The sequence below is a fragment of the Microtus pennsylvanicus genome, chromosome 6 (genome assembly GCF_037038515.1).
Source record: "Microtus pennsylvanicus isolate mMicPen1 chromosome 6, mMicPen1.hap1, whole genome shotgun sequence".
Classification (NCBI taxonomy): domain Eukaryota; kingdom Metazoa; phylum Chordata; class Mammalia; order Rodentia; family Cricetidae; genus Microtus; species Microtus pennsylvanicus.
Genome location: NC_134584.1, coordinates 89594472 through 89622413, shown reverse-complemented (window position 1 = coordinate 89622413; position 27942 = coordinate 89594472). Strand labels below are relative to the sequence as shown.

At 44.9% G+C, this 27942-nt stretch overlaps 1 protein-coding gene across 3 annotated transcripts in view; it reads right to left on the bottom strand.

The window, feature by feature from the left end:
- C6H16orf78 (chromosome 6 C16orf78 homolog) overlaps nucleotides 1–27942 on the bottom strand; it is a 117399-nt gene that overhangs the window by 66748 nt on the left and 22709 nt on the right. The window contains exons 2-3 of one of the 3 annotated variants that reach the window (XM_075976801.1): nucleotides 7627–7808; nucleotides 7059–7145 (exon numbers count right to left, since the gene is read on the bottom strand). The exons of 1 other annotated variant lie outside the window; for it this stretch is intronic. The gene's annotated coding sequence lies outside the window, so the exon portion shown is untranslated. The remainder of the gene's footprint in view (nucleotides 1–7058; nucleotides 7146–7626; nucleotides 7809–27942) is intronic. One more of the 3 variants, XM_075976802.1, reaches the window with a different exon arrangement.

The window sequence follows — 27942 nt, the reverse complement described above, 5'->3', positions numbered from 1 at the left end:
AGTGAACAAAGCCTCCAGCATTTCAGGAGCTGTCTGTCCTTGAGCAAGAGGCTTGCAGATCAGAGGCATTTGTTTTCTGGATCTCTTAGGCACAGTCATTAAAACTTAAAATATAACTGGCTCTTACACACACACACGTACGATTCATGTGTATGTGTTCATGTGAGGTTGAGTCCACAATCACTCTCCACTTTATAGACAAGGTTTCTCACTGTGCCCAAAACTCACTGCTGTTGAAGACGGGCAGGGCAGTGAGCTCCAGGGACCCTTTGTCTCCTCCTCAGCACCAGGTCTGCATATACCTGCAGCTGCTTCCCCACTTCCTCCTGCTTCTCACAGGATCTGGGGATTAAACTCAAACCCTCATGCTTGTCTGATATTTAACAGCTAGCTGAGCCATCTCCTCGGGCTTGGTGATGGTTAATCTTGTCTACCTGACTGGATGAGTGATGCCCACTAGTGGGACGTGCCTGTGTGGAGGAGGGGAATTTCCAGAGGTGACTAGAGCATGGGTCCTAACATGATGGTGCTAGGCACTACGGGGAGGTGGTGAGAAGAGGTGGGGCCCGGATACAGGAAGCAGGTCACTGGGGAATCCTTCCTGGATGCCCTCTTTCAGTTTCCAGCCCATGGCAAGGCAAACTGCTCTGCTCCACCCCACCCCTCCCCGTGAAGTACCGACACCACAGAAACCAAGAGAAATCTTTACTCGTTTAAATGGTTCGGGTCAGGCATTTTGTCACAGTGATAAGAAAAATAATTACTACCTAAGGCAAGGGTAAGACCCAGTAATAGCAGCCTCCACAGACCTGGGCAGGCAGCAGGTTAAGGAGAGGTAGAGGACCAGAAGGAGAAGAACCCTCCTTTACAGGGGACGGCAGAGAGACTAAAGCAGAGTCAGCTGCCTAGATTACTTATAGCTATGTAAGAAGGTATCACATCACGGCCAATCCCCTCCTTTGTTGCAAAGTCAGGACAAGTTGTTTCGGGACACTTTTTCCTCAGTGATTAGAGGACTGTGAGGGGAGCTGGCTGCTCCCTAGGACTTTTCAGTATGACTACATAAGAATATGATGTCGGGGCTACTGCAGCACCCTGCTTCCATCGAAGGTGGAAGGAAGGTCAATAGGCTGGGGACAGCCATCCAGGAGCACACATGAGGCCATCTTGTCTCTGACCACCAGTATCACCCCATGTCCAGGTAAGAACAAGTGGCCTCCTTGCTTCTCTTCCCTAAGTCATTCCTTCCTCCTCACATTCTAACTTCCCCTCTGATGGTAATGAGAAAAAAAATCAGTATAAACAAGGCAATGCCAACAAAAAAGAGGATAGCTTAGACAGGACAGTGGCCTCGAGGGAGAAGGGCAAGGTGGAAAGTCACTCTGGACTCTGTCCACAGAAATCCAGATGCCAGCTGATGGATTCTGGAGGCATGCTTGGCTTTTGGAGTGAACATGATCTGTCTTGCCAGACCACAGCACCTTTGCTTCGCTCCATGCCCTCACTCTCAGCCTGTGTGTGTGAGGGGTCACTGCCTACATACGCTCCTCAGCACGCTGGGCATGAAGCTCAGAATGTGAGAGGCTAACCACACGGAACATAAGCACCTCCCTCTCCACCTCCACCCCAGCTTGCCGTGTAGTTTCTGCTCAATAGCTATCCCAGGTCAGGCGAGTTCTCGAGTGTTTTCTCAACACTGCTGTTCCAGCTCTGGAGAAGATGGAGGTGTGACATCACACAAGTGGTTTGGGGACAAATATGGGGCTCTACAGTTAACCCAGACCCCAGTATGTGTTGCCCTGAAGCTCTCAAGCTCCGCTCCAGGTATAGTCAGGATCCAACTGCACAGGCTCACTTTGGCTTAGATGCTGAATCTCAAGCATTCATTTCCAAGCAGCTTCTCCTATCACTTACTCTAGGAGGGACCAGAGAGCCACATGTGTGTAGAAATGAGAAGTCTGCACCCTCTAGCTCTCTGGTACCTCATGTTCTGTGCCTTTTCTGCAGGGTCAGGAATTAAGACGTCAACAAAAGGACAGGGTGTTTTCCTGGACATAGGTTCCTCCTTTCCACTGAAGCTCTCTTTGGGGTCCTTGCCCTTTGCTGATACGTAGAGAGGTGTAGAGACCTGGAGCTTGGGGTACATGCCACCAGGGTGACTTCCCTTGTTGTCTGTTTCAGTCACTCACCTGAATACACTGGTACTTTCCAGCCTGGCTGCACGTGAGATTCACTGGAGTTCTTCCAAACACAGACCAGTGTTCAGCACCATCCTTAGCTCACTTTCTGCCCAAGCATCTTAGGTACAGGCATGTTTCAAGCTCTGGGTGATTGCAGGATGCAGACAGCTGTGCATGCAGAACTGTACTTCATAGGAAAGAGCATGGTCTTGAGAGCTACCGACCAGCAGGTCTTCCTCAGGGGCCACTTGTACTGAGGTGGTCTTCCTGGGGCATTGTCAACTGAATAACAAATTCAGTTATTACCTAGAAGACTGTACCTTACCCCAGGTCTAAACTTCCCCAAGGTGCAGACAGTCTAGGTGGAGAGATTCAGAGCACTCTCACTGACACTGAGATGTCCCATGCTTTCAAAACAGCTTCCAAGTGCAAGCCGAGCCCTTCTCTTTGACGGCCACACTGTGGACCCACTTGCTTCCCTAATTAGGAAAGACTATGTCTTAATAAGAATTCTTTATTTGATTAAGTGTCCAACATTCAACACATGGCGTATAAGAAAACTATAATCACTCATTTGGCCCCATATAGGGAAAATAATTGTTTAATGAATGCTATGTGCAATTTTAAAAGCAGTCCTTGGGGGTGGGCAATGGGCAAGTGCAATATTTATCTGCTGCACAAGCAGTCTTGGAGTGCTAGAAACCCTGCTTTCTGTGTGCAGTTCCACACTAAGGAGAAACGTCACCTTTGCTGACTCACACCTGCCAGCAGCTAAGGCCACCCTTCTGCTGCTGTTTGGTTTTGGCCTTTATGTAGCCATTCTTCTAACAGGCCTGTGGGTCTCAACATGGCTGCCTAAGAGCAGAGCTTAGAACTCAAAGCATTCTGGAGAGATGTGAAACCCCTGTCCCAGAGTCCTGACTCAGCTGGCCTGAGGCGGGGACTTGGTTCCAATGATTCTAAGAACAACTCCTAATGACTACCAGCTCTTGCCAGCACCATGGTCTCCTCCATCTGGCATCTCCAGCACAAGACAAGCTCACAAGTTTGGTGTGAGTCATAAGCAGCAGACAGCTGCAAAGCACTTGGAATTCTGGACCATCTTGCCATACCACCTCCTGCCACACCACCCAGAGGCTCTGACAAAGCAAGAAGTCCTAGCCCGCCAGCCCTACACAGCAGGGTTGCTGCGTACTCAACCACCAGGCTTCAGCTGGGTCTGCTCATCTTGTGAAGACAGTGCCACAGCACCTGAGTCAGTAGAAGCAAATTCGTATGTTAAGAAGGCATGGTATGGGGGTTAGGAATGTATGCTAATAAACTGTGCCGTGCTGCCGCCTGGTCAGAGAACACTGGTCAGAACAAACACTTATTTCTTCCATGTGGCTCTCAGGGGAACATTTAAGTAGCTCTCTGCACAAAAAGCATAAACCAAGCAGCCCATGCCTTTTTCTTGACATGGTCCTTCATTCACCCACGCCAGCTACTTGAGGCCCTCCATGGTGCAGTCACTGCTGTGGGCGTATAGATACAGCATTGCACTTGAGCAACATACACTGGAGTTCAGTGCACTCATCCTGCAGCGTGGAAGATGCTGAGAAGTAGGTTTGCTGACAGCACCTAACTCAGGTTGTAATAGATGCAGTAAGTAGAGCAAAGTTTGCTGAGGACCTGGGCATGGAGCCCTGGTGGCAAGGGCTCCCTGAGGAGGTGGCTAGGGCACTGAGGACTGGTTTCTATGGATCCCAGACAGCAGATGTGCAGATGCAGGGGCAAGGCAAGCCTGAAGGTGAGACAAGCCAAAAGCTGGGGAAAGGGTAGTGTGAACGAGAAGCAAAAGCCAGCCCCCTCTCACCTGTGTGCCCTGGCTGAGTGTGGAAGGACATAGTTACAGTGGCAAATGCAGCCACCAGTTTACCTGAACCAAACTGCTCCCACAGAAGGGTCCACACAAGAAAACCGATAGGGTGAGATTTCTTGTCTTGGGAGCCATCCACTGGGTTGTGTTTCACCTAATCCCATAAGTAAACAAAATAAAAACAAAGCCTCCTATGTCAGTCTGTGATGGAGTTACATCTCGATAAAACAGTGTAGGTTAAGAATGTCCCAAGAATGCCTTTAGTATACTCAACCTATAGGACTCCTGGCTCCTGCCTTACCTATGCTCAGAAAACTGCATTAGCCTAACACTGGGGCGAGCTCTCCCACACAGAGACTACTTTTAGGAAAGTGTTGAGTATCTCATGGGATTTCTTGAAAGTTTGCGTCCAGAAAGCTCAGAACATCCATGTGCATTTGTGGTGATGTGGTTGGCCACACTGTGGGCCACTGCTGCTGCATGAGGGAGGGTGGGGCCATACAACAGTCCAAGCAAAGATTAAACCTGCCTTGTGCTTCCCTTCCTCACCACTGTGAAATCTGAGATCCCGAGAAACGCCATCTCATATCTCAGAAGCTATCAATACAGAACCCACTAAGGCCAGCTGGCCTGGGTCTGAAAAAGCATGGGATAAAACCGGACTTGCTGAACATAGCAGACAATGAGGACTACTGAGAACTCAAGAACAATGGCAATGGGTTTTTGATCCTACTGCACGTACTGGCTTTGGGGGAGCCTAGGCAGTTTGGATGCTCACCTTACTAGACCTGGATGGAGGTGGGTGGTCCTTGGACTTCCCACAGGTCAGGGAACCCTGATTGCTCTTCGAGCTGATGAGGGAGGGGGACTTGATCGGGGGGAGGGGGAGGGAAATGGGAGGCGGTGGCGGGGAGGAGGCAGAAATCTTTTATAAATAAAAAAAAAAGAAATTCTCTTTTCTTCTTGAATGGTGGAAGGAGACGGGGTGGTGGTGGTGGTGGTGGTGGTGGTGGTGGTGGTGTGACGGACACAAACCTTTTCATCCTTCATTTTAACCTCCTTTCAGATGTTACTTTCAAGACACCTTCTCCCAAGGCCATCACTTTGTGCTCCCTGGCCTCCTGGTGGATTTTGTGGCTTACACTATGGGAATGTACACCCATCTGTTCTGAGCACACTGGAATGTCACCCTGAGGTCACCGGCTGCACTTCCACTGCTTTCTGCTGGAGTTACCACAGCCTAAGGCACATAGAAAGTGCTCATGCATTATTTGTTGAATGAAATCGGAGTGAACATCATTTGGTTCTGTTGTATTCTTCTGGGCTCTGAGGACTGAAGGGGCCCCAGTGTTCCTGGACCCCTGCTCTCACGCACATTGGTGTCCTTTCTAATCTTTCCGCCTTCATCACTTTAAATGGGCTGACAAGCACAACTGACCAATTAATAGCACTTCTGCTTCTGTTACATCGTTTGTAATCCACAATCCTCTTTCTTTTTGCAATGGCCTTTCAATTTTTCATGACTCAAAATGGAGGACATGCATAATGAATACAAAGAACAAATTGATTAAATGTAACGCATGTCTTGCTGTTTGCTGGGTTTATGCCTGTTATTAATGGCAGAAATCCAACAAATTCTCATGAAAACACAGATAACATACAACCTTAAATGGAAGATGCTGGAGCACTAGGGCCCTAAATTTTCCCAATTACTGAGCAACAGCAGGCATTAATTTCTCATCTGGCAACCTCTGTAAATAAGAACATGGCCATGGCTTCTTTGTCCGGGTTCTTGTTGCTCAGCACAAACGGCTATACAGTGTGTGTGTTTAAAAACAAAAACAAGCCGCTCTTGAGGAACTGCCTATGTGTCAGGTAGAAAGGGCACCACGTATGTGGAATCAAATGAATTAATTGTCTTCTGCCATGATTGCATTTTTCCCCAAAGCTAATCTGCTCTGAAACAGAGTCACATAGCTTCTGTTGGTGTACTGTGTGTTTGAGCCCCAGAGATGATGACATGAAGCAAGGAAGGAGACATAGAAAGGACAGTGGCCTAGCTGGATGTGTCGTTTGGGCCTCAGACTGCCAAGGGACAGACTGGTGTTCTGGAAGGTACTACAAGGAGCACGCTTATTTTCTTAAGGCAATTTAAGGGTGAACTGAGTTTCCCCACTAGTGGGAAATATGGGAGGACAGGGTTTTCTCAGACCAGAAAGGTGGCTGGCTTACTTGGGCTGGTGCTAGAAAACAGCTGGGAGGCCTGTAAATAGAAGAGAAGGCTCAGGATGGGGACTCACATTTGGAATCCCAGCACTCAGGTGGCTTGAGGAAGGAGACGTCTATGAGTCTGAGGTTCACCTGAACTATATTCCAGACCAGTCCAAACCAAACCAACCAACCAACCGACCAACCAATTACCCACCTGCCCACCCACCCAGAAGAAATAAAGCAGGTAGGAGCAGTCACGAGAGGCCTATCCATGCTCAGAAGCACACGTTCACAGCGACGCAGCACAGTGTGCTCTAACACAAACTGGCCATGCTGTACTGCAGGAGGAGGAATGAGGAAGGGAACATGTGACCATGGCCCTAATCTACTCCTCCAAAGGGCGACATTCTAATAGGTATGCATTTGCCATGAGCTTAACTCCAAATGTTTGCCCAGGTATTTGCCAAAATGTGTCTTGTTAACTCAGGGTGCACAGTGATTTTGGCAAAACTAAATTTAGACTTCTGCCTTGGAAAAGTGTACAAATCATCTTGGGATGGAAGACCCCTGCCAAAAGACCCAGAATCAAGCACTTGGAAGTAAGTGGTTGGTTGAGATGTGGAAAGTGCGGGGGAACTGAGAAGAGAGACAAGGACAGGAAGTGGTGGCTAGGCAGCAAAGGGGATCCCATTACATCAGGCCCGCAGTGAAGGTTGCTGCTGGATCACAGGGGGAACTCTGAGCAACTTCAAACTGCATGCCCCAGAATGCTATAGCCCCACAGCAAAGGAGCTGGGATTTATACTTACCTTTGTGGCGGTAGCTGGTTAGGGCTGCCCACAGAAATGTGATTTCTAGGGCTGTCTAGCCACACTACGGACAGAGAGTTCCAGAGCCTGCATGACAAAAATACAGTGAATGTGGTGAGGTCAACAAAGATGGTGCCCAAAGATTCCCAAGATGTGGGATTCCCTCTGCACATACTAGTCCATCCCATCTTTGAAGCCTTCACTGTGCTCATGACAAATGTCTGATTGGTGCATGTGGCATATTGAACATTCTACTGAATACAGTTTGAAGGGAGTTGAGACTACTGGGTGCTCCTTGCTAAATTTCCGCTCTCTGGAGACAGCAAGACAGATTTCTTGCGAAAATTTAGGAAATATGCATGTTCTCCTCCCCCACTGTCATATGTCTATGTGAGAGAATAAAGAATTCACAGCTAGATCTAAAAACAGAGCCAAATTAGGAAGAGAAATACATTTACAGACCATAGCATAAGAGAAAGCAGCACACTGACAAAGACAGGAAGAAAGGAATGAGGATTTAATTTATTATAATAAAACACACAAACGCACACACCAAAACTCTTGCTACCTTTAAGCGTTTTCCCAGGCGAATCAGAAGTGCACATGTCTGAATGGGCGCATTCTAGTGTCATGTCATCTGATTGTCAGATGGGCCACAGTCTATACTGGAATTCATCTTTTAAAGCCAAAGAATTTCTCAGTGTGTCCACCTCTTTTGATATTTCAGTTGTAAAAATATTTTCTTAATGCCTAAAATATAAAAATTCTACAAGTTAGTATTTATTTCATGTAGAGTATGTATTGTTTTCATATGCATGGACTCTCTTGAAGAGGCTGGGGCAGAGAGATGTTGAGTGCCTAGCCTGGTACCACTGGAGAAGTAGAGCTGGGATTTGAGCAGAGACAGAAAGAGATAAGGGGTGCGTCCAGCTTTTAAAACCTGCCTAGCACATGCACACAGGGGGTTGGCATCACTACGTCATACAGAGATACAGGGCTCACGCACAAGGCGTGAGTCATACGTGGATGTAACCATGCATGTGTGCATGTGGGTCACGAGGGGGAACTTTAAAATTCAGGTTCTGCCTGAGGGCTTGTCTGCATGTGCATGGCTCTAGAACCTGGAAGTGCAGCCTTATTTTTGGCTGAATAATTACAGTCATAATTGGCTGGGTATGTCTTAATTGATATGGTTCTCAGTTATACCAGGACAACAAAGGAGCAACATCCTAAAACAAGAGCCTATTAAAACGGCAAAGACGCTAACCTCCCCAGGCATGGCCAGCCTGTGGTAGCAAGACTGTTGAATTCTTATCTCAAACCCATTTTGAAGACATCTGCTCTCAGAGTCTGGGGAGAGTCACTGTGGGATCTCTGACTGAGTCTGTTTCTCTGGCCACTGAGCAAGCCTGCTGGACTCCACACTGAGTAACGCACAACACGCAAATGGCGCTGCCTCCTCCTCAGCTTTCACTGGCATTTACCAAGGAAAATAATGCGGATGATCGTAGATGGAAGCAGTGCTTAGAAAGCACGCGCACAATTGCTTACACTCACATTTATTATAGTGTGATACTGAGCCTAAAAAAGAACTGACATTTTACTGCAAGTGAGCTTATCAACTCAGACTGGAGACGTCCCTCGTTCTCCTAACCATCTCCCCAGGAGGGATGAGAGAAGGAAGCCCAGGCCCATGGCGCTAAAAGCCTATGGTTTGCTTTTCCATGGTATTTCTATTACCACCTAAGTGTAGATGTGGCAGAGCACATATGCACAGAAATGTTCCTTGCTAAATTTAAAGAAATGTTCTTTCTCCACTTCTTACAGCTAAAGACTTATGAGAGATAATGTCTGAAGAGCCAGAAAAATCTACCACTACACATGGCTAAAAGACCCTTGTTTTGCTACCTACCAAGAATTGCCGTGGCTTGAGTACTGCAGGGGGCACAGCTTAAGAGCAGCTTACCTGCGCCCGCCCATCAAACTCTGGAGAGAACTGGCAACTCTAAGGCAAGCATTTTAGAATCTCACCGGCTTGTCTGGGCTTGTTTTTCCCACATGTTCAGTAATAGCAGCAGCTTTGGCAATGTCAGGTCCCAATCAGTCAGGGAGATTTGTTTAGAAATTGTGACCGGTCACAGTGTACCTTTATTTAATCTTCAATCTCACAACAAGTCATTTTTATTACTCAGGCTGCCGTTTGGTGGAGTGTGGCCTGCACAACGGAAGCCACCTCTTCAGACGCCCACAGAACTACTACCACGGACACCTGCACGGTGCTGATTGTCCAGAGTGGGAGGTGGGGTATGTGTGTGTTTCCGATGCCCTTTTGACAGTTGCCAATCTCCTGATGTAGCCAGGACTGGCTTAGATTGAGAGTGAGTCTAATGGTAACGATGAGATTTGGATTTTGGACTCATGCGCCTAATCTCCCTGTGAATCTGACAAACCCTCAGCTAGAAACAGACATACAACTAGGACGTGACACTGCATAAAAGTCTCCTAAGGACGGCATTAGGTAGCCCAAGTTAACTGGCGCACTTAGGGTTTCCACTGCTGTGATAAAATCCATAACCAAAAGCAACCTGGGGAATAAAGGAAGCTTACACGTCCCAACTACAGTCCATCGTGAAGAAAAGTCAGAGCGAAAATACAAGGCAGGAACCTGGAGCAGGAACAAAAGCAGGAAGCATGGATGAGTGCTGCCTACTGGCTTCCTTGCCATGGCTTGCTCACTCTGCTCTCATATACAACCAGGAACTTCCTGCCCAGGGGTGGCACACAGCGAGCTGGGCCCTCTCACAGAAAACATCAATCAATAAAATGCACCAAAGGCTTGTCCACAGGCCAATTTGTTGCAGATACTTTCTCAGCTGAGGTTCCCTCTTTCCAGACAACTCTAACTTGTGTCAAGTTGACATAAAACTAGCCGGCACAATGACTAAATTAAAAAATAAGTCAACATAAAGTTAGTTCAAAAGCCCATTAGCCAAGTCTATGTACAAAACACAGCCAGCCATGCACTGCTGATTAAACCGTTTCAATGGCTTACACTCTTAACAGCTGAGCCATGAGACGTGAAAATGACAACAACCCAGGCAGATGATGCTAAAAAGAAAAATATCCAAACACTAATAATGAAACAGGAAGCCTGAAAAGTCGAAAAGGAATGGTAAATCAAGTTCGTCTCTAATGACCTGAGACTGTTCTATATACCTCAGATGTCTGTGAAACTGACATACTACAGAAAATGGGTGCTACGTCCAAAAGGAATTCAGTGAGGCTGCAAGCTGTATGGATGGTGTGAAAGTGTCCCACAAAACGACTGTTTTGAAGCAAGCTCCCTAGCAGTCCCTTGGCAGTGGGGAGAGGCAGAATCTAAGGTTGAATGGAAGACAACTACAGGATTTGACTAAAAGCGAGATCCCAGTATAGGATCCCGGTACAGACATTTGCTGACTGCGGCCCAGTGAGGTCAGCGTGCAGCTGATGCCACTGCGGCACTGAGGACCCGAAGACAGCCAGGAAGGCTTCCTTTCCCTCAGTGCTCAACTGGTTTCTAGAGCTACAGCATGTTAACTGATACATGTCACTGATACTGTTTATAAATGGGGTTTCCTCCATGGAAATGGTAGACTGGATAAAACGCTGAAAGATGGAGCAAGCCCGTATTTTATTTTGTCTGCCCGCTCACAGCAGAGCTTTCACAGCCCTCACGAGAGAAGAGGGGTTACAGCATTTCCTAACAGCCAGTCTTACGGCTCAACAACCGAGGAGATACTATTACGACAGCACTTTGTGGACGGACAACTAGGCTTGGAGAGCTCGAGTTTCTTGCCTACGAGCACACAGTTGGCAGGAGAATGGCTGCACTCTGGGCAGTTGGGCTCCATGGTACTGGACTCACTGTGATGTGGCCTTTCTAATTTCTCAGTTTCTGAATCTTTGAAAGATAAAGTCAACATATGATACAATTCTATATGCTTTGAGAGAGAAAAAAATAGTGAAGAAACTCAACCTTAAAATGTATCCCTTGTCTTCATAATTAAACACTGGATTAAGGGCCCTTTTGAGAAGTAAACTGCACAAAAATTAAACAAAAGGATAGATGGCTGGAAAGATGTTTTCCCATCATTCCACAATAATTTTCACATTGTGGTCAGATTAGAAAACAATCAGGACAAATCACCAAGAATAAACTCCCCCGAGTGACTTTTAGACTGATCCTAACAGAACAAGGCGTGACAGCATTCTTGTCAAGTGTTCCCTGCCACAAAGGCAGGGCAGGCGCTAATGTTAACAGCTCCCGAAGAGCTACAGCTTGAAAGAAAGATGTCCTGTAGGGCAAACTGCCCTTCCCTGCGAATATTTCAGAAACACACATTTACCTGTAGTCTCCGTTACCAATAAGGCGGCACCACTCAACAAACATCTACAGAGCTCCAATCCAGCACTCCAGACATCCCCAAATTAGCCAGAAGCCCACTTACAGAACAGGAGCTTAGATAAAGAATTACAGTGTGAGCTAAGCATTAACAGTGCTTCCATAAGCAGTGATGTCTTCAAAAACAAAACAGAACACAGACAACAGTCCTTAGTACCCACTGGAACAATTACCGTGCAAAGTGGGGAAGGAGAAGAGAGGACGCATGAGAGCAATGAATCAAATGGGCCCCAAGTCATCACAGTGAGCACTCAGAAGGCTTTAACTGCATTCTGCACGCTCAGAATTTCAAGAACACACACACAGGAACACAGATACACACACAGGAACACAGATACACAGAAGCACACACAGGTACACACATACACACAAGCACATACACAGACACACACATTTCAAAAGACCCAAAATGAATCACTAGAGATGAAGACTATAACATCTAATATGTATATAAAAATATAATATGTATGTGATTACAGAAGGAAACATCAGTGAACTCACAGACTGGTTACAGAAAGCATTAACAACAAAAGACAAGGGGAAGAGGATTTTATAAATCAGAGAGCACCATGGGCTATGAGGTAACTCCTTGAGGTTTAAAAATAATAGCCTAAAATTCCACTTGTGACCAGATAGTAAAATCACATATTCATGAAGCACAACAGATTGGAAGGGAGTTCCAGCAAGGTATGCCATCACCAATTTACCCCAAAGCAGTGAAAGAGTTAATCTTTAAGATACAAAAAAATAATAATGCAGGTTTCCAGACAGAAAAAACACCTGCGTGAAGACAGTAGGGCCTTCCCCTGTGTCTAGACTATCAATAGATACCAAAAACTTATTGAAAAAAGTTATTTCTTAAACCACCCAAAAAAGGAGTTATGAAATTTTACATGTCATTATAAAACTTCTAAGCCATAGAAACACACAGAGGATCCCCAGAGTCCCCTCCCCCAAGAACAAGCAGGTCACTCACACAGGGCTGAGCACGGCAGTGGCATCAGATGTCTCCACAGGAAGAACAGTGGTGGAGAAGGATGCAAGAAGCGATGGCACTGTATAGGTTCCCATCCGACACGGAAAATGCTGCAGGACATTTAAAGGTAGAAAACTACCAAATAAAAATCTAAGCATTTTATTTAGATGTGTACAGCTAAAACCCAGAAGCTATGCACATAGAACAGGTTAAAACTGCCTGCTTTTGCATGGGCATAGAGGGGCTGCCTCCGCCCCTCACCTGAGCAGGGGTGGCCCCAGCGGCCTGGAATGACCAGTTCAGCTACCACCCAGGCCTGCAGCTGGGCCTGGGGTTGTCTACCCTAACATCTACCCTATCTAGGACTTGCTGGGGCTTGTGAAGGGACCAGTCCTGTGGAACCATAACCCCAGGACCTCCATGACTCAGGATGGCTGCAAGACACTTGAGAGGAGTTCCGGTGAGCATCCAGTGATGATGGTGTACCAGAAACCAGAGGCCTTGAACCAGGCTAGTTGCAATGAACGTTTACAAGTAAAGCTGATTGCCAAGAGAGTATACTGTGTGATCCCCCAGGTCCCAGTGTCAGGGGAAGAATGAAGAGGTGCTGGAGAGGTGAGAAAGATGGAGGAGCAAACAGCTTTTGTTTGGTTTGTTTTCTTTTGCTTTTTTCCTTGTGTTCATTTGTTTGCTTCTTTTTTATTTTATTTTTTTTAAATTTTTGTGGGGGGGGGACACTGCAGAGCGGAGGAGAGAATATGGAGGTACTGGAAAGTAAGCGGAATTGGGGTGCATGATGTGAAATTCCCAATGATTCGATAAAGAAATTATGTTAAAAACAAACACACACACAAACAAACAAACAAAACTGCCTGCCTTTTTGGACTGTGACCAGAAGACAAGAAGAAGGGGCTGGGCATAAGCCAATAATTAAAAACCATGCTTATAACACCTGTTGAAGTAACTCTTTAAAATTCTCTAAAGATACAATGGGTGCATGTTGCCATGAAAGCCCAAAGCAAACTGAATGGATGCTTCACTTTCACATGTCCAGGTGGCCTCAATTACACAGTAGTGCTTGTGGTCAGCTATAATCCAAACACAGATGGATTCCACTGCCCTCCCAATGCCAGGAGATGAGTCAATAGCTGGACCACGTGTCCAGCTACGATGTTCACCTCATCAGAGGGCAGAAGGCAGTGCAGCCTGCTGACCATGGACTAGAACCTTTGAAAACATAAGCTAAAGTCATTCTCCCTTTCTAGCTGCTGCAGAATGAGAGGGAAGATACAAGTCGATGTCAGAATTGCCAGGCAAACAGTCAGTGGAAGTAGAATGTGCACACTTGCTCCTAAAGCACAGACATTCCATCTCTGTCCATGCCATGTACTCTGACGTGTGGGAGAATGGATTCTCAAACTGCCTTTAGGTGATGCAGCCCAGTCCGACAGGAAGGGAGTGACTCCTCTTTCAGTTCTTCTGAGCCCTTCTGTGGGCTGTTAATAATAGAACCTTTCGTTACTCAATATCGCTGTGAAACAAGGTCCCTTGCTCAGACCTCAGGTTAGGGCAGAGTACCCCTACCCTTGTAATTGTGTGCACTTCTGTGCCCACTGTGACTGCTTTCTGTTGTGGCAATGAGGGTTAAACTTATCCTTTAGGTGAATTTAGGATTAGAAGCAGAACATTTAGGGACACCAGAGCAGACACTAGCAGTGTGCACATGTGGGGTGGGGGTGGAGACATTGTGGCAGCCCTTGCTAAGGTGGTTTCCAAGCCCCGCCCTGTGGGGACAGGTCCACCCACAGCTCTAGCTATGCTCACCCCTCCACTGTGCAGCTCCCGGCAGGACGCGGAAACTGAGGGAAGTGTGGTCTGACTCAAGCTGGACACCGGAGCATTTTCTAGGTGAGAACTCAACTTGCTCATGGTTTTTAATAATCACCCAATTAAATGCAACTACTGAGATATATCCCAATTTAAAGTGCACAATAAAACCTGGAATACAGCCCTGGGAGTGTGGAAGCAATTTCTGAAAAGTAGGCAGCAGGGAAATTGCTGAGCTAGGTTTTTCCTTCCCAATGTGTCTCTCTCTCTCTCTCTCTCTCTCTCTCTCTCTCTCTCTCTCTCTCTCTCTCTCTCTCTCTCACACACACACACACACACACACACACACACACACACTCTCACACACACACCTCCTGTGTATAATGACTGCATGTATCATTTTTGTATACCCTTTCTACATAGACTTCCAGACTTCAATGGAGACACACTGGCGAGAGAGGAGTTTGACACTCTTGTGGCTTCAATATGAAATGTCCTCCTCACCTAGTCTCCAGCTGCTGGTGGTAGTCGAGAAAATTCTGGAAATATTAGGAGGTGAGGGCCTAACGGAAGGAAGCAGGTCACAGGGGTGACCCTTAGAAGGTACCTGACTGAGACCTTCTTCACTCTTGAGCTGTTTTCTTCCACGTGTGCCTTTGGTCACCATGTTCTGCCTCACTAAAGGAGCTAAAGACTATGGACTGAATCTCTGAAATAATGAGAAAAAGGAGCATTCCTCCCTTCCGTTTTTTATATTAGTTATTACCTGTCACAACAGCGGAAGTGTAATACAATGCCCAGGCTGTTCTACCACGGGGCCGAGGAAATGAATGTTGGTGACAGATCTGTTCCACCTCTGCATGAGATGCTCCCCCCACCCAGTCACTGCAGTCTCAGCTCTAAGCTTTAAATGAGCACAGCCATTTGGAGCCATCACCCATGTATGCTACTCATGAAATGATCACTGTGCCATATGGGTTCACAAGGCAATATGAGTAAAGGAATAAGAATGGGAAGAATAAACCTAGGTTAAACACAATGGGGGCAAAAGATACCATAAATGAATTTAAAACATAATATATGATCTGTAAGGTTAGGACATGCCCAGAAGACATGGGGTTACAGTGCAGTGTATATACAACACAAATACAACACCCCCCACACTACACTACACAGGCATCCTAGATATGCTGCAACACACACACACACACACACACACACACACACACACACACACACACACGGGGCAAACATCCCAATAGAAAAATGGGCAAAGTGAACAGTCACACTGCAGGAAGGAAATACCAACAGCCAATAAACATGAAAAGTGGCTCAGTCTCCTTCGACATAGAGAAATGTATACTAAAGCAATGAAATGCTGCCTGGCACCTATGAAAGGAATAGACATTTTAGTATCTAGTAATATTAAGAGTTGGTGAAGATACTGGGAAACAGGTGGGAATTGCATTCCCTGCAGATGGGAATATAGAGGGGAAACCTCCATTTTGGAGAGAAGGTTAACATAGCTGTCACTTTCTTATAAAATATGCGTGTTGTATAGCCCAGCAATTCCACCAGTGGGTAAATACCTAGAGAAACACTCCTGAGTCCAAGAAAGTCATAGACTTCTGGGGTTCCTAACAGCAGAAAACTGGGAAAGCAAACGCCCTGAAGTGGGAGAAAAGTTAAGCAAACTACAGCACAGGCACAGCATAAGAATGAATGCAAATGAAGTGGATATGGGCTGATTATCACGCAAGGGATGAAGAAAGCCAGCTGCAGAAAGACACACAAAGAGTATTCAGATAAAGGGGACAGAAACTTTTAAGAAGAGTTCTATCTAGCTGCTACTGATTGTCACAGTGTCTGAACGTATGGAAGGTGTCTTAGGATGCAGTCACTGACCACTGAAAGGCCGAAGGATAGTGGAGACAGGAGAGGAACAGAAATTTGTTTTGGGGAGGAGCCTAAATGACTAAGTCCTCTGTAATGCTTTAGGTATTTTTCAATGGTTGATATTTATATATTATTGGATAATTGGAAATCACACACCAGAGAGTTGAAGGGAAGAGAAGAGTGCTCCAAGAAGGACAGAGAGCGCCCAGTGGTACAGGTCTGTCTATTACCTCACTGAATTCCTAACAACGACTGTCCCAAAGCCATCTTTGGAAGGCTGCTGGCATGTGACTCCCCTCTGCACAGTCCTTGGCAACTCTGCAGGGCTCACAGGTACCTCCCTCTTCTGGGGGTGGGGAGGGGGGCATGCCTCCCTCTCTCCACCTCACAGTACTCAAGCTGAAGCCTGGGAACCTCTGTGGGAGGGAACTCACAGGTGGATACAAAATGGGTAAATGGCTTTTTATCTGCTCCTGATTAAATTGTTACATCTCTGTTAGCAGCCAAAATAAAGTCCCCAAATATAGTCTCAGAGTAATCATATTGCAAAACAATACGGAATAGCAATAACTCTCGTTTCTTAAGGCGGAGATCTGAAATCTTCAGTTTTCATCAGGAGTTCCAACTTGCTAAAATGCACACTGTTAAGAGCAGATTTTCTTCCTAAATGCCTTGAAATTCACGTCCTTTTTAATTGCCTAGAATTCATGTCACTTGTGTGAAAAGCTATAAACATACACAATCATAAAAACACACTTAGACCTCATGCACAAAAATCAATGGCGTATTATTGTAGTTTATTATTCCTTGTGGAGTTCACACTGGTCTTCCTCCTTTGATATTTATTTATAAGGAAGAAACGAAAGAGCATAAATGTCACACTTGGGACAACACTAATGCTAGAGCTGAACGGAATACAGACGGCAGCTGCCTTAATTTAAGAAAGTATAGCATTCTCTGTGAATCAACCTCCCATAATGGAGGACAAAGCTGAAGGTCACTGTATTACTCATTTAAAAAGACATGGTTAAGAATGAAAATGGAGGTTCTTGAGATCTGAAGGACTGTTAACTTGTTTAAGTGACTAGTTCCTCGTGACTGGGTATGACAAGACAGCAGGGCTGGGGGTGGGGCAGTAAATACTAGGAGAAGGAATACAGCCCTGACCCTGGCTTTGTTATTTCTCTCTTCGGGAAGGTCTTCTCAACTTTACAGCTCTTAGGGAAAATTGGCCATGGCGTTCCCTTTAACAGAAAGGCCTCATACTACCCAGGATTGTAAAGAGGGGCCAGGGCAGAGGGAGTCCCTCTAGGGAAGCATCCACACACACTCACACACTTAAGGCTGAGGGCCTGCTAGTTCAAAGATGGCGAGTAAACAGGACGCAGAGCCAGGCACAGGTGGAGAGCAGGGCTGTTTCCTGCCCACACAGGCAGCCAGCCCCAACGGCAGGCCTTCCACATGCCAGGCTTGAAGGCTATTGTTAGGCAGGCCAGGTGGATTTTGTGGTGAGGGGAATGGATGAGTGGCTGTCTCATGGGCAATGCTTTCAGCTCAGCCACCAGTGCATAGGAGTGGAGCTGGGGGACAGTGTGTTTGTTCAAAAGTGACGATCAAAACAAGAAAAATGTGGTTTAGGCCCTGTATTATGTGTGCTGGTCTTAGTTCTCACGCAGCTGTGATGGTCAAAGGAATTTTGCGGAAGACTCCATTACCACCATTCTCCTTTTGTATCACTTCAGGTGTTAACTGGAGTCCGTCTTGAATAATGGCTTTTTCATTAGTGTTGGAAAACAGAAGTGTAAGTTGGGAGGAGGGTTCCCTGCCTCTGACACTCGTCCAGTGCCGACTGACCTGGCATAAAGGAGTCCTCACACAATGCCCAGGGACCCTCTGTAGGGGCGTGTGAGTGTTACAGCTCTGGAGCTGCAAAGATATCCTGACTTATCGGGAAGTCGGGCTACTGAGAGCTCCAATAGATAGCTCTGGAGGGGTAGAGCGGCAATGGGACGGCCCTGTAGCCTGGAGCTGCAATAGGACAGCTTAGCCCTTGGGGGTTGCGGGGAGTGGGAAGAAGGCATCCTGACTTGCTGGGAAGCCAGGCGATCTACAGTTGGCGTGTAGTTGGGGATGGTCTCCCTGCAGTATATAGCAATCTTGCTCTTCTGGAGAGCCCCCACAGCTGAGCTCTGCTCTGTTCCCTAAAGGGAACCTCCTAGCAGAGCTATTTGTTTCTTCTCTGACCCAAGATGTTACTTCTTTTGCTAACATTCTGCTAAAGGGGAAGCCCCTGCAGAAATGTAGCAGTCTCCTCTGGTTCTGGCAAAAAGGTGTTAAGTTTTGCTCAGCCTTGCTCAGCCCCACTAAGAGAGCATCCCAGCAAGGTTCTTCTGTTCTGCTTGGTCTTGTTCACCCCCCCCTAAGGGAGCATCTAAGCAAGGTTTTTCAGCTCAGTTCTCTAAAGGACGTCCCAGCCAGGTTCTTCTACTCTGTGCCAGCAAATGAAGGTTGTCATTCAAAGACTCTTTTCAAAAAGAGATTTATCCAAGGTCCAGTTGAAGAGCAGAAGGAGGGAGAAGATGAACAAGGAAGTCAGGACCGCGATGGGTTGGTCCACCCACTAAGACAGTGTGCCTGATCTAATGGGAGCTCACCAAATCCAGCTGGACTGGGACTGAACGAGCTTGTGATCAAACCGGAATCTCTGAATGTGGCTGCCAATGGGAGAGAACTGAGATGCCATCAATAATGGCACTGGGGCCTGTTTCTACTGCATGTACTGGCTTTTTGGGACCCTAGTCTATTTGGATGCACACCTTCCTAGACTTGGATGGAGGGGGTAGGGCCTTGGACTTCCCACAGGGCAGGGTATCCTGCCCTCTCTTAAGGAGGGAGAGGGAGGGAGGAGGGTGAGTGGGGGAGTGAGAAGGGAATGGGAGGAGAAGAGGAAGTGTAAATTTTTGATTGAAAAAATAAAAAAAAAGATTTATTTGGGAAGGAGGAGTCTAGCAGAGTGGCTGCCTCTGCCAGTGGTGAAAGACAGCCTCAAGCTGAATGGCAAGAGTAGTTTACACAGGGCTTCTTAGAGAGGGAGATTTCCCAGGGAGAAGAGGGATGAGTTAGCTTTCCCTGCTCAGGGATTGGTTAGTTTAGTTGGTCAAGGACAGAGATGGCTCTGATTTCAGAGCCAAACTGTGTTTCTCTCACCAGTCCTTTTTATTTAGCCTTTTGGCTCTAATCCTAGGGCCAGGGCATATTTCTTTCACTGGCTCTGATTCTAGAGACAAAGTGTGTTTCTTTGGCACTGGGTTCAGAGTCAGGATGTGTTTCTTTGGTCTGGGTTCAGGGCTAAAGGTGGTTCTTTCCCTGCCTCAGGTCTCAGATCCAGGGCATGTTTCTATCACTGGCTCTGGGTTCAGAGTCAGGGTGCTCAGGGACTGGTTGGTTTTTCCGTTTCAGTTGGCCCTTTTACCTATACCCTCCAGCCAGGAACTGTGCAAAACAAATGACAAGATGCTTGGGAACAGCTAAGGGGCCCCTTTCGCTATCAAAATAGTTACACAAAGAAAGGTCACATCTGTAGTAAGGTTGTAATAAAAGGAACCTCTGCCCATTACTAGGGTGTGAATGTGAATTAGTACAGCCATTGTGGAAAGATAACACTGAACAATCCAGCAACTCCATTTCTTTGTGAAGGAATGGAAATCAGCATACTGAAGAGATACTTACACCCCCATGTCCACTGTTCACAAGAACCAAAGGCACAGAAACAACCTGTGTCCGTCCACAAGTGAGTGGATAAGGAGAACGTACACATGTACAATAGACTAGATTTGGCCTTTAAAGGAGGAAATCCTGTCATTTGTGACCGAAGGATGAACCTAGAAGATACTATGTCAAGTGGGATAAATGAAGCACAGAAAAGCAAGTACTACATGATCTTGTTCATGTGCATCTGAAAACTGAATTCAGAAGTACAGCAAAATGGTGGGAGCCGGAGGCCAGAGTAGTGGAGTGGAGACAAAGGGAAGTATTGAGCACCAGGTACAAAATTTCAGCAGGATATCAACATGTAGAAGAATGGAAATAGACCCATATCTATCACCATGCACAAAACTCAAGTCCAAATGGATCAAAGACCTCAACATAAAGCCAGCCACAATGAACCTTATAGAAGAGAAAGTAGGAAGTACGCTTCAATGCATTGGCACTGGAGACCACTTCCTAACTATAACCCCAGCAGCACAGACACTGAGAGAAACAATAAATGGGACCTCCTGATACTGAAAAGTTTCTGTAAAGCAAAGGACACTGTCAACAAGACAAAACGACAGTCTACAGAATGGGAAAAGATCTTCACTAACCCCAAATCAGAGGTCTGATCTCCAAAATATAAAAAGAACTCAAGAAATTGGTCACCAAAAGAACACATAATCCAATAAAAAAAAATGGAGTACAGACCTAAACAGAGAACTCTCAACAGAGGAATCTAAAATGGCTGAAAGACACTTAAGGAAATGTTCAACATCCTTAGTCATCAGAGAAATGCAAATCAAAACAACTCTGAGATTCCATCTTACATCTGTAAGAATGGCCAAGATCAAAAACACTGATGACAACTTATTCTGGAGAGGTTGTGGGGATAAGGAAGCACTTCTGCATTGCTGGTGGGAGTGTAAGATGGTACAGCCCCTTTGGATGTCAGTGTGGCAATTTCTCAGAAAATTAGGAAACAACCTTCTTCATGACCCAGTAATACCACTTTTGAGTATATATCCAAAGGATGCTCAATCGTGCCACAAGGACGTGTGCTCAACTATGTTCATAGCAGCTTTGTTTGTCATAGCCAGAACCTGGAAACAACCTAAATGCCCCTCAACCAAAGAATGGATAAGGAAAATGTGGTACATTTACACAGTGGAGTACTACACAGCAGAAAAAAATAATGACATCTTGAATTTTGCAGGAAAATGGATGGAGCTAGAAAACATTATTTTGAGTGAGATAACAGAGACACAGAAAGACAGTTATTACATGTGCTCACTCGTAGGTGGTTTTTAAATATAAAGCAAAGAAAGCCAGCCTACAAACCACAATCCCAGAGAACTCAGACAACAATGAGGACACTAAGAGAGACTTACATAGATCTAATCTACATGGGAAGTAAATTGAGAGCATGGGGACCTTGGGGGAGGGTTGAAGGGGAAAGGGAAGAGGCAGGGAGGGGAGCAGAGAAAAGTGTAAAGCTGAATAAAAATCAATTAAAAAAGTTTTTGATGAAAAAGTATTTCAGCAAGAAGGATTGCTTTCAGTGCTTGTTTCACAGAATAAGAACTGAAATGATAGGGCAGATATATTTAAAAGCTGATAAACAGTGAATTTAAAATATTTTTAAACCATAAAAATTAAGTACAGGAGGTAATAATATATTTGTTACTGTGGTTTGATCACATAGTATCACAAATGTTAGTTATATAATTATTTGCTGCCTGTTAAGAAGCCACAAGTAAACAATGGTCACCAACCTGAGGCTAAATGCATACACTGCCTGCGCTTCCAGAGAGCTCATAGACTAGAGGGAGAAGAGAAGCCAAACACATCTTATTCGGCTAGTCATATAGTACAGTCAAATGTGTAAAGGGCCATGGATCTGAGACCTTATTCTCGCTCTACACATACACACACATACATACAGACAGACGGACGGACACACAGACACACAACCACCCTTCTCCAGGGTTTTTCTTCATTTTCTGTTGTAAAGCATTGAGCTTGGGTAGCTAGAAATATGCAGGGGGGATCTGTCTGTGAAAGACAGTCATGTATGGGTCAAGCTCTACCCAGTAATGCTTATTTTCCTGAATCACTGATGGCATAAAAGGCCAATCAGTGATGGGAGCTGCACCTTAAGGAAAATACACTTTCCAGGAAGCACTAAGTTTGTTTCTTCTCATTCATGAGACTGTGAGGACACGGGCTGGGCAGACAATGTTGACTCTGGTTGCTGCTTCTGTCCTGGGGCACTGTTAGGATGCTCTGAGGAGTCAAGAGTTCCTTTAGCTGGCGGAGCAAGCCCACTGTGCTGCCCATCTTAAAGATAGGGAGACCAACACGCAAGTTAAAGTGCGTGCCTGTTTTCACTTTGCAGGCAGTAGAGTTGAGAGTCAAGGTTGGTGAAGTGACTCTAGTCTGCTGTAATTTCAGTCTTAAAAGAGATGGTATTTAGAATACTTTCAACATATGAAATTCATTTTCAGTTTAAGTATAGATACCAGATCCCAATAACTTATAAACAATCCAAGAGGAAGAGCCGTGAACAAACAACTGCAAAGAGCATGCGATGAAAAGCAAAATCAATTCTTGCTTTAGAACCTATTATAAGGCTCTTACCACTGTCAACATTTTATTATTTGATATCAAAAAATCATTACCACCACAGAACAACATTTCACAACGACATAAAAATGAATGTTGTTCCTTAAGGAAATGCTATAAATATGCACAAGGAAAGCTTTCCTTCAGAAATGGCAGTCAACCAACAAACCAGGAAGTCAAACATTAGTTCCATCTCTTCTAGAAGATTCCACTAAGATTTATAATCAGTTCAACAAGAATGAGAGATGACTGATGATTGAGAGGCCACCATGAGATTCTAAAATACAGAACTTCTCCATGACAAAATAATTCATAAAAAGATTAAAAGTCAGCTGCAAATAGGGAGCAAACATTTGTCATATAGCCAGTGAACAAGAGGGCTGACCGTGGATTTCATTGAATCCCACAGATCAATCACATAGACCACTCAGTACACAAAAGGAGTAGTGGCATATAGAATTTCACAAGATCTGCTCAACAGAGTAACGAACCTCATTAGTAATTAAGGGGACATAAATGGAAATCACCTCTTTCAGTTATGTCAGCATTTAACCCGTAGGAGCTGTTGGTGTTGGTGGAAGGCAGCATGAAGGCTTCATACACTCACTGGTGGGTGTCCGAATGGCACACGACTGGGAATGTTGTTAGTACCCAGTGTTATTGGAGATGTTTACATTCTGTGTCCTAAAGTTATCTTTTCAGGAGTATCTGTACAGCATGGAGAATAGTAATATGATAGTTCCTTATCATAATAAGAAGTACAAAGCACTGGGCACACTCTAAATATCCATGACAAAAGAATGGATAATTAAATGTGGCATAGTCATGTAGAGCTCAGAAATGAGTGGAAACATAAAACAAAAATAGGGTTGCCATTCACACACATAATAAAGACATCATCATTCTTTAATTTCTTTTATCTATATCCTTATCATCTGTCTATCTATCTTCTTATTTATCATCTATCTCCCTTATTTATCATCTATCTATCTATCCCCCTTATTTATCATCCATCCATCCTCCTTATTTATCATCCATCTATCTATCTATCTATCTATCTATCTATCTATCTATCTATCTATCTATCTATCTCCCTTATTTGTCATCTATCTATCTATCTATCTATCTATCTATCTATCTATCCCCCTTATTTGTCATCCATCTATCTATCTATCTATCTATCTATCTATCTATCTATCTATCTATCTATCTATCTCCCTTATTTGTCATCTATCTATCTATCTATCTATCTATCTATCTATCCCCCTTATTTGTCATCTATCTATCTATCTATCTATCTATCTATCTATCTATCTATCTATCTATCTATCTATCTATCTATCTATCTATCTATCTACCTACCTACCTACCTACCTATCTACCTATCTGTCTGTCTGTCTGTCTGTCTGTCTGTCTGTCTGTCTATCTCCCTTAGCCCAGGCTAGCCTTGAATTTGTAACAGCCAAGGATGACTCTGAACTCTCAGTTCTCCTACCTCAAAGTGCTAGTTTTACAGGCTTGAAACCATAAAGTCCCACTCACGGTAGGTTTCTTAGCAAATGCATATGCACTTAAAAGAATTATTTAGAAAATGCTAGAAGCATACATTCCAAGTTCACAATACTGCCTCCTTCTCAGGAATAAAGGAAAAGCTTGTGTTTGGAAGAACACACAGAAGGACAGTTGTCTTAATAATGTGCTTTTTGTAAAAAAAATATATTCATTTTTACTTGTATTTATTACACACACACACACACTTTCTATATACACAAGGAAGAATATACCAGTGATTAATTTTGGGTGTTGAAAATTTGAAAAGGTCTATTCCATTATTTTAAAAAATAAATTTATATTTTTTTAATTTCTAAAATAAAAAGAAATTAGTTTAAAAATCAATAAAAATGTAATCGGTGGTTTCAGCAGGGCTCTGGTGACTAAACAATTTTTATTTTACATGATTATGCTCTTAAAAACAGACAAACTAAAGTCAGAACATTTTGTGTCTTCTTTTCTCCCAACACAAAGGAGCATATGTAAGTGGGCAGCAGTCTTCCAGTGTGTCATTGTCTGAGATTAGAGCCGTGTAATTCCTGAGTTATGGATGACACTGTTAGAGGACTAAGCTCAAGGGTTCAAGCATTTCTTGAAATTGTGGAAACAATGATAACTGTAGTAAAGACTTGGATAACTCTGCCACTCTGTCAGTCATGTTTACAAAGCTCCAATGTAGCAGCCATGTGTTCTTGTTTAAATATAATTAGTTAAGACTCCAGTAATTAAATGTAATTAAACTGGAATTGCAGGCAACTAGCCACACGTCAAGTGCTCAGTCGCCACTTGTAGAGGGTGCCGAGTTGAAGACCATGGACAAGGAGCACACCTACCATCTCCCAAAGTCCTGCACAGCACTGGGTGAAAGCCTGGGCCCTAGAGCTGAACTCCATGGGACTCTGGCTCCTGCTGTGTCACTTAGGAAATGTTTAGCCATAGGCAATTACCATTGGTTTATCTCTAAAATGGGGAAACCACGCCCCACCCTTGCTGCCTTGTATGGGTGTGATTTAATGAGTCCCTGTAGAGCTCATATCAACACAGCAGACAACAACTAAGCAGTAAGCCATTATTATTACTACCTTTCGGTTGTTTGACTGATGGCAGCCAAGGGCATTGCGTACTTAGAGAGCCACAGACATTGGAGAAGAAGAAGGCATGTTCCGGTGGATGGGAAGAGAGCCTTGTTCTTCTGTGGGTCATGCAGTCAGTGTGGCTCTGAATGATCATGGTTTAGAAATTTTTTTTCAGTTGAAGTTGAGAAAGTTTTCATTCATTCACCGCACACTTAGCAGCACCTAGTCTGTGGTTTCTGTTCATTCTCCCCACACTTAGCAGCACCTAGTCTGTGGTTTCTGCTCATTCTCCCCACACTTAGCAGCACCTAGTCTGTGGTTTCTGCTCATTCTCCCCACACTTAGCAGCACCTAGTCTGTGGTTTCTGTTCATTCACCCCACACTTAGGAGCATCTATGCCATGCAGGCAGTGGGGACATCTCAGGGAACTAAAGCAGTAAGGGTCTCTACCTTTGTGGAAGTCCTATCCTGGTAGGTAAGACTGGGAACAGATAGCTGAGATGTCATGTGCTCCCTGAGAAGGCGCCAGTGAGCCTGGACTTGAAGGAAGTGAGCGGGGACTGAGAATTCTAGAAGGAAGCTCATGGTAGGCAGCACGAAGGCCATGAAGTGAGCAGCCATGGGCTAGAGTGTAGTGGGGAGAGGAAAAAGGTCAGTGAGAGCTCAGAGACAGGGGAGCTAGAAGTCAGTGGGGATGGACCTGGCCCTCACAACATAAAATAGGATGTTGAGGGGCCTTTTGAGGGCAGGAGTGACATAACTAGTCTTAGTCTGAAGGACAGTGTAGCTTCTGAGAATACACCAGGGAGGTCCAAGGGCAGATGGCAGGCAAAAGCTAGGAGAAGGCACTGTGATAACCCTAGGGCATGCCGTCTGGATGAGAGGATACCACAAGGAAGGTGTGAGAAGCCAGCAGGCTCATTTTATTTCACTGGGTTTTGTTTTTGAGTCAGGCCTCTATGCAGCCCAGGCTGGTGTGGGATTGGTGATTTTCCTGCCTCAGTTTCCCAAGAAAATCCTGGGATTATAGGCCTATGCACCAAGCCTGCCAGGCCTTGAGTTTTGAGGTTATGTCCTGACAGATCAGATGTAGCACATGATAGACAAGTTAGAATCTGCAGATAGCTTTTTTGTTTTAGACAAAGTCTCACAATGAAGCACAGGCTAGCCTAGAATTCACTTTCCTTTGTCAGCTTCTTGGGTGCTAAGATTACAGGCATGTGCCACCATGCCTAGACCTGTGAAAACCCCTAAACTTGTTTGCTATATTTAGCACCTTGAAACAGAAACCTAAATCACAAATATGCACTTGCCACCAAAAGATAATTGTCAAATAAAATAAATGTGTGTACAGGTATGTGTGCATGGGCGCTGGAATGGCCAGTAGGGATCCCCTTTATTCCTTTGCTTTTAATAACTTGAGACAGGGTCTCTCACTGAACCTGGAGTTCTCCATTTTAAAGTCAGGCTGACTGGCAGTCAGTCAGTCCTCAGAGATCCTCTTTGGCCCCTGCCACCAGCCGTGAAGTTTTATTGGCTCTCGAGTGTACCTCCCACTTCTACAGTGGGTACTCAGCATCTGGCCTGAGATCCCCCAGATCCCCAGGCTGCACTGCATGTGTGTTTACTCACTGAGCATGACCTCGGCCTCGGATGGTCACATGTCATTAAGGAAAAACAAGTATTTCCAGAACATGCTTCTTTATCAAGGAAAAAGAAGAGGCACACACAGATTCTCATGTAAAAAGGATAAGTTGCTTTTTTTGTTTTTTGTTTCATGTAACCCAGACTAGCCTCAAGTTTAGCCCAGGCTGACCTGGAACTCTCGATCCTCCTGCCTCTGCCTTCTGGGTGCTGGATTAGAGCATCTGTGTAGCTACACTCCAGTGCACATCACCACACCTGGCACAAGAAGGAAGAGAACACATCATATTTTTAAATGATTATTTGTAGGAAAAGAGAATGGGGGAACGTTATATCTCAGTATATCATCAATACTTTGCTTTGTAGATTTGACTTTGCAAGCATAAAGTTACTTTGTTATTTATAAAGTACCACAAAGTCAAAAAAAGAATTATTAAAAATATGAAGTAAAATGAAAAGACTGAACCTCACACGTAAATGGTTGGTGGTCTGGTCACACACAGGCTGCTGTAGGGGATACATGAAAACCGAAGGAAAATGGCAAACTTATTTTACTAATCTCACTGTTGACCAGTCTATGTGATTACCCTGAGGCTCTGAGCAGTGCAAAGTACAGCCAATTTGTAACAACACTAGCATGGACTTGGAACCAGGGTTTTCAGCACAGGAGTGGGAGGTAAGGTCTGTGAAGTCAGGTAAAAACACCGCTCAGCTGAATGTGAGTTAAATGTAGAATGGATTAACCCTTTCATGACACATTTCTTACCTTGTCCATTGTAAACAACAACCACTTCCTTTACTACCAAGATTGTAGTCACTAAAACAACATTCCTACTATAGGATGTGAGGTCTAGGGCTGGGTTCAACAGTGTTCTTATAGAGGATCAGAGTTTCAGTCCCAACACCCACATCAGGTAGTTCACAGCCACCTGGAACTCCAGCTCCAGGGTATCTAATGTCTTCTTCTAGTCTCCGAGGGAACGTGTGTATGCACATACACACACGCACACATGCACAATTTAAAAAAACATAAGGTCTAAAACAGAATATGTCCCTTGCCACAGATTTAGGGACTTTTGTGTATGTGACAGGAT